Source organism: Etheostoma cragini, chromosome 12 (assembly GCF_013103735.1).
Source record: "Etheostoma cragini isolate CJK2018 chromosome 12, CSU_Ecrag_1.0, whole genome shotgun sequence".
Lineage (NCBI taxonomy): Eukaryota > Metazoa > Chordata > Actinopteri > Perciformes > Percidae > Etheostoma > Etheostoma cragini.
The window spans coordinates 25,276,132-25,283,239 of record NC_048418.1 but is presented as its reverse complement, the minus strand read 5'-3'; the positions used below and the strand labels follow the sequence as shown (position 1 = coordinate 25,283,239).

The 7,108-nt window shown below is 43.5% G+C and overlaps 1 protein-coding gene and 2 long non-coding RNA genes across 14 annotated transcripts in view; 2 read left to right on the top strand and 1 right to left on the bottom strand.

The window, feature by feature from the left end:
- LOC117953803 overlaps positions 1-3,605 on the top strand; it is a 10,916-nt gene extending 7,311 nt beyond the window's left edge. Inside the window, exons 2-3 of the long non-coding RNA XR_004658690.1 lie at positions 2,749-2,758; positions 3,468-3,605. This is a non-coding gene — a long non-coding RNA (uncharacterized LOC117953803). The remainder of the gene's footprint in view (positions 1-2,748; positions 2,759-3,467) is intronic.
- pard3ab (par-3 family cell polarity regulator alpha, b) overlaps positions 1-7,108 on the top strand; it is a 229,154-nt gene that overhangs the window by 29,026 nt on the left and 193,020 nt on the right. The gene's annotated exons all lie outside the window — the stretch shown is intronic.
- The window catches only part of LOC117953802, an 18,537-nt gene that overhangs the window by 8,766 nt on the left and 2,663 nt on the right, over positions 1-7,108 (bottom strand). The gene's annotated exons all lie outside the window — the stretch shown is intronic.

Here is a 7,108-nt window from a genome sequence, read left to right as displayed (position 1 = left end):
GCGTCCTCTGGGGGACAGACTATGCTACACCATCACTAACAGGGACGTTGTAGAGCGTCCTCTGGGGGACAGACTATGCGACACCATCACTAACAGGGACGTCAAACTGAAGTTGAATGGCTGTCAATAATGTTGAGGTTTGGAGGTGGAGGTAATCTAGGCTTCCTAGCTAACCCTTTAGTAGGAGCTCTTTCTCTACTTTCTCGGTTTCTCTGTATTATTTGTGGCCTCCCTCAGGTTATATGCCGCACTGTTGCCAGGTTTAATACTCAGCTTTGCCTTTTTGAAAATCCATCTTAAGAGTTGCTGGATCATTTTCCCCCCTTGGACTTGACTTCTGTCCTTCTGGTTGTTGAAGGATCAAGATCAGTCAGTCCCGGGGCGAGCCCTGGCCAGCTGGCAGATGCTGGAACTGTAGACGCCAGTCCGACGTGGGCCTTCAGTTTCCCTCCCCATCTCCTGCCTTCTTATTTTCTCTGTCGAGCAGGAGACTCAGACTTCTGAGTTCCAAAAGCTCTTTTCATTTTGCATTGTAAATAGAGAAGGTCTGATACCAGTATTTGCTTCCCGATACAGTTCTGAAACCTGAACTTGCGTATTGGCTGATACCGAGTACTGATCCGATACCATTGGGTCATATATTTGCTCATGTTTTTTAACAGCTGTCTACTACTCTCCCTGTATGGATGGGATTTCTATCTTTGTTGGTGTGGCTCAGGTTAAACTCTTTGTGAAACATGAACAAACACAAACTATGAACGCCACAGAACCTTTTTTATTACCCAGTTTGACAGTGAGTTATAACAGAAAAAGAAGATAAATAAACTACTTTAACGTAGATTTTCTTTGAGGTGTTATTATGTGGTATGGGTTCATTGCGTTTTTAAGCAAGATTGGAGGCAAAACCGATACTGGTATCGGAATATCTCTAATTGTAAAGGCTGCATTTTTGTTGGATTGTTGCAGAGGATGGCTTTTAATAGAAAAAAAACCCTTTCCTGTTCTGACAAGGTCAAAGCAATTTTGGCACAGAGGCAAAACGTATGTATAAAATTAGGTTGAAAAGACAGAAGTCTGGTTCTGTGTCTCTGAAGCCCACAGTTACACAGTCACTCTGCAGCCTTTTCTGACCATTATGTTTCACAGACCTTTCCCCAGATATTAGTAGTATTAGTAGTAGTAGTATTACCATGCACACAGTGTAACGTGTGACTGCTCAGGACGCCCTTACTCCACTATGTCTTTACTCCGCAAATATTTGTTTACAGCTATAGTAATGGGATGGATATGGAGTACAGCCCCTTTAACAAATACTGTAACCCTGTGTTTGATTTGCTCACCAGACAGGCAGGGATTATTACATAATGACAGTATAATGACAGCAGTTGTCTGGATTGTCCTGTCACCTGGTACTCCAGTGAGACTGCCACCAGCCCCAGGTACAGTAACCCTGGCCCTGGTTTGGGTTTATCTGCAGCCTGAGAACACTTAGCGCTGTGAACATGAGCCAGATGCTGTTTGCAGTTAAGTGTTTGGGCCTAATGGAAACAAAGTTTGCTCTGATAAGAAGGCCTTCATTTGTCACCATTACGATTAGATAGTTGTTAGGTTTTTTGGGAAGTGCTCTAACAGAAACGCCACTCAAAGCATGGGTCATGGAACGTTTCTAAGCACCATGCTGGAAGACAATGTGATCAGCTGTTTATCCTGAACGCGTCTACTCTGCCTGCCCTGCTAAGCTGCTTATTGATGTTCTGCATCAGCTAATGGGGATCCTAATCAAATCAAATCAAACCATGGGCAATATGTCACACTCTAAATGACAACCACTGACTGCCTTTTTGTTGTTTTTTTGCATAAAGAAAAACCTTTAGGTATGCTCTGGCAATACTTGAGTCCTCAGCAGTGTCAGAAAATCTGGTCAAAAGTTCCCAGGGAGCCACGTGTTGCTCTGTGAGCTTCTGTGTATCTGTGGCAGCGTCTCTAGCTCCAATCCACAGCAGCTTCCATTCAAGGTGGACCTGATTATTAAACCCTACTTAAAACAATAGACTTGCTAGATTCAGTTTTGTGAAAGCGTGTGGCATCATGGAGGATGTAGTTCATGTTGTTTTCATCCCTGTGTTCCGTGACTCTCCACTTGATGCATTAGGCTGGCTACTTCGTGCGAGCGTGGCGTTTGTGTTGTGTTGCGTGGCGGGCGTGCGGAATTGTCTATGACCAATACACAAGAAAAATGTCTGACGCTGCGCTGCTTCAGCTAGGTGACGTACAGAGACACACATCTCGGGACACAGCGCCGACACATTCAAAAATGGGTAAACATAAATATGTAGGCCACTGATTTGATTAAAGCAAGACAACGTCTTGCAACGTATTGATGCTCTGTGGCCGGCCTAACTGCCCTTCAGCTCTCGGTTTAGGCTTAACTGTAATTATTTAAAAAATACAGACTGCATAATAGGGACCTTTAATGCATCGCAGCAAGTAGGGCTGCACACAATATATATTTTTTTATTAATCATCAATCTCAATATCAAAAAATGAACGCATTGCAAAAGGGGCGGCATTTCACTAAAGAAAACTAAAAGCAGCAGAACTAAGAACACTTTCTGTTCGTTCATCTCACGTAGTATCGTTATCGCGATATTCAATAATATCGCATATTTCCCTCATATGCTGCATCCCTAGCAGCAAGACCAATAACAAACAAATGATTGGCAGCTGGTAATGTTTGTTAAGACAAAGTGAAAATGTGGTTAGCATGGACAAAGAGTATACATAGACAGATTAAGGTAAATAATAAATATGTAATTAAATGATCAAATCCATTCATAACCGAAGTAGTAAACAAGTAAAGTGAATGAGCTGAGATTCTCTCTCTTATCTCTTTCCTCTCCATGTTTGGTGAGAAAACACCAGCCGCCCCTCTGATCCATTGATTTCTGGTATCAGCTAGTTAACATCTAACCAGTTTTGAAGGTCGCCATGGTGATGCGCTAGAAGACAATGTGTGACACTGTCTATCCTGAATGATTTACTTTGCCCAGCCTGCTAAGCTGCTTATTGCTGCAGCAGGGGCCCATTGCTAATGAATTGATAAAGGTGTGTGTGTGTGTGTGTGTGTGTGTGCGTGCGTGTGTGTGTGTGTGTGTGTGTGTGTGTTTCTCTCACACACAGTGCCTGAAGTTTATTTTTACCACAGTGGCATGTGGACAGACAGTTTCTTTTTTTTTGCCTCATAGGGTGAAACACAGGAATTGCTGTGTCTCTATGGTCCTATCCTGTCCTTTTCATGGTAGCCTACTCGTGGACGTTGCACCATCGTCATGTGCTGTCGACTCTGATAATCCAGCATGAAGGCATTTCCTACCCTGGGCTGGGACACATTCATACAGTTTGATAAAGGACCTAATGGACTTTAATTAATGATTCCACCTGCAATAATGTAGCTGTTGATGTCAGAGTTGCCATGTTGGCAGGATGGTCGGAAATGTTTTGCACGATCTTTCTCCGTACGTTTTGTTTGTAAATGTGAGATGCTCACAAACGTCTCGTCTTCATATCAGAGACAAGGAAGTACATTTGACCCGTTCTCACTCCTGATTGGTCAGTGGCTGCAAGTGGGACTGCTGGGATTGTTGCGAGTAATGAAAATGCAATAGGGGGCCCCGGCTGTAAATGTCTTAGTGATGGCGGCCCCTGATGTGTGTGTTTATGTGTGTGTGTGTGTGTGTGTGTGTGTGTACTACAAATCACATACACTCCACATCACAGCCCATCATTTAGCCAACACAGCCGTTGTGTGTTGCAAATGTGCGAGCCGCTGTTAGTTTCTATCCATGTGGATGTTGTGTACATGATTTCTAGTGTGTTCAGTAACGTGGTGCAAACTTGCACACACATTTGATGAGGTTCTTTCTGTATGGAGACAGACAACAAGAAGATTATAAAGTTTAATCTCCGCCAGCAGCCAACGTGAGGCTCTAAAAGCCCCACATTACTGTGATGGGATCCAGTATCTGTGTGGAATAACAGAGGAGAAGATACGGCGTCTGCTTGATGAAATATCCATCAGGATGACTCAGTTTGTTTGGAGGCAAAACTGCAGGCTCATAAATCTCTCTGCTTCTCTCTCTCCTGTGTGTCCTCCTAACTTCCGAGGCCTGCGGACCGCCTCTCTCCATCCTCTCCATCTCTCCATCCTCTCTTCCTCTCAGACCCCCTGCTCAGGGGGAGGAAGTTAAAGTGGATGCTATGTCTTCATTATTCATTATGTTACTCAGGCTACAGGCTGGGACCTCCTGCTTGTTGTACCTTTTACACCACACGTCAGGCCCTCTTGTTCTCTTGCATTTGTCCCATGTTTGTCTTTTTGTTTGGCTTATTCTTCTCTGATGCTGTTCTTCAGATGGGTCGTTTACATGGCGAGGATTTTAAACTGTAAAACCTCTTCAGTTTGTTCCATTTGAAGCTGAACGTGCTGATTCCTCGTCCATGCCTTGGTTCTTATGTCTATGTGTAATTCGGACTACTTTTAGAGCCTAGTATGTTCTGTTCAGATCAGATACACGTCTTTCTCTGAATAGCGACATTGTTCTGTGTGCGGCTCCATGCCATTGAGGTGCTTGCTTTTGCCAGCATTTCTCTCTTGTTTTTGCCTCAGGTGCCCCCCCCCCCCCCTTTCCATTTCTGTTTTAGCTAGCTATTTCTCTGAGCTAGAACGGCCGCAAGATTAGTAGTCGAAATAAAGTAGTTGAACGGGTGAATGGAAGGAAACAATGGAGAAGCATGGAATGTAGGTGAAGCAGGGCCTTGATCATGGGCCTCAGTGCAGCAAGCTGGATTTAAAGGCCCTGACACACCAAGCTGCCGGCCGGCCTTCGTCGGCCTGTTTTTGGGGCCATCAGCGGCTTTCTGCCATTGGCTAAACAGCCAATCCATCTGATTGGTTGTTTAGCTTGGAAACAAGAGTGAGGAAAACAAACCAAATAACTGTTTATTTCATTTCATCTCATCTGATCAATCCAAAACCCACAGAGCTGTCAAAACTGGTCCAAAACTCTGATGCAGGTCCTAAAAACCCACAGGTTCAAACTATTGGAATGCTACTACTACTTTTGCACTTTATGTCCATAAGATGGCAAACTACATATGAGATATACATAAGTAACATTACTTGTGTAGTGGAGAGAGAGACAAGGACACATGGAGGACGGAAGACCTTGAGAGAAGAAGAAAGGCGTAGTGAGGAAGGGCCGGGCTCGGGATGCAGCCCCCCCCCCCCCTGACTGGGTTTTAGTGGCCTGTCACCTTCATTAAACCTCTCACCCCGCCGTCCCGAGTAGAGTGTATGTTTCTAAGGTGGTGAGAGTAGCCTTCGCCCCGCACACATACACACTCATACACACTCAGCAGGACGGGGCACTGGTTAATTCTATAGAGTAAATGGCAAGCAGTGGGACTGGCAGAGGTCCAGGTCCTTGAACTGCACACGGCTCTGACATGGGGAGGAATGTTTGGCTCTCGAGTCGGGGCCGACTGATGGTAGTACACAGTCAGTACACAGAGTCAGAGTAATGTAAATACAGACCGAGATAGCAACCACACATTCATGTTCATGTTTGCATGATTCTGGCCTTAGAAGTATATCTTTTTGTCTGTAGTTTTCTTATTTGAAAGAACTTCTAACATTGGGGCTTGGTATCACAAATGATTACCTGAATAGATTCCCTTTCTCAAGGATGGGTTACAAAACGTTTCAGATACAATACCAATTTTAGCATGGATATAAAATAAATTGTCAGAACTTTAGTTTTAAATTGGCGAACGTGGGGCGCATGCTCTAGAAGGGGACCTACCAGGGCACCCGCAACACCCTGAAATTTTAAATAAACGGAACATAGTGGCCATCCGCTCGGAGCGTCGCGCGGGTTCCATTCATTCATGGTGAAAAGATATTAAAACATTGATTTTGGCATTTGTTTGCGATAACTCAAACTCATATCAATTTCAGTTGGAGAATCCAATTATTTTAACCCAGCCCTTTGAAACTATACTAACAATGCCACATTTTGCACCTGTGTAAATACTGTAAGCTCCAGCAAAGGTTGTAGTTCCTCGTCACCGCGCCACCCTGACACACATGTCTGAGTCCAGGAACCTGTCTGTGGTTGTTCACCCATCACCTAGCACTTGAGTAGCATTTTACCAATTTCCTTCTGTCTTATCACTGGTGTCCTTGAGACTTTAATGAAAAGGTCTTTTGTTCTTTACCTCGGCCTCGCTTTGACCCGTCAGTGGAGGTGACGTGTCGCCGTGGCTGTGCACACATCCCAGAAGCAGAAGATAATGCGAGGGCATTTGTCAAGCTTGATAAGCGGAGCAGAGAGATATGTGTCTGCTAGATAAAGTCTGGATGTAAAATGGGTTTAAAATGTGACAAACTGCAAACTCACATTTCATTCAAGAGATTAGCTCTTTTTAAGATCTTCTCCAAGGCTGGTAATGTTTGTTAAGACAAGGTGAAAATGTGGTTAGCATGAACACGGAGTATACATAGACAGATTAAGGTGAATAATAAATATGTCTGTAAATGATCACATCCATTTTTAACATAAGAGTTGAAGACGACCTCATTGATTTCATGCTGACAGGAATGCAAACAAGGGTCCATCACTGTAAAACTAGTGCTGTCAAACATTCACATATTTGATCTCAAGAATGTCATATTTAACTCGCAATTAATCACACATGGCTATATATTCAACAACCAATAATAACGCCTTTAACTGACAGCACTATGTAAAACTGAAAGATAATTTCTATTATAGTGACTACATACAGTACTTCCATAACTTACCATTCACATTTGGACTTCTCAACAATTTTTGCAAGATGATTCTCCATCAATTCATTTGTAGGTTCTACTAAACATAGAAACTCGAATAAACTGGTAATCCCATGTTGGTGGCGGTCTCCTGCTGGTTCAGAATCAATAGATACTGTAATGCAAAGTGGAACTGGCCCTTTAACACTTTTGACAAATGTCCATAAGGGACTTAAAACTTCCCATTTTACATGAGTACTTTACACACCCACACCCACA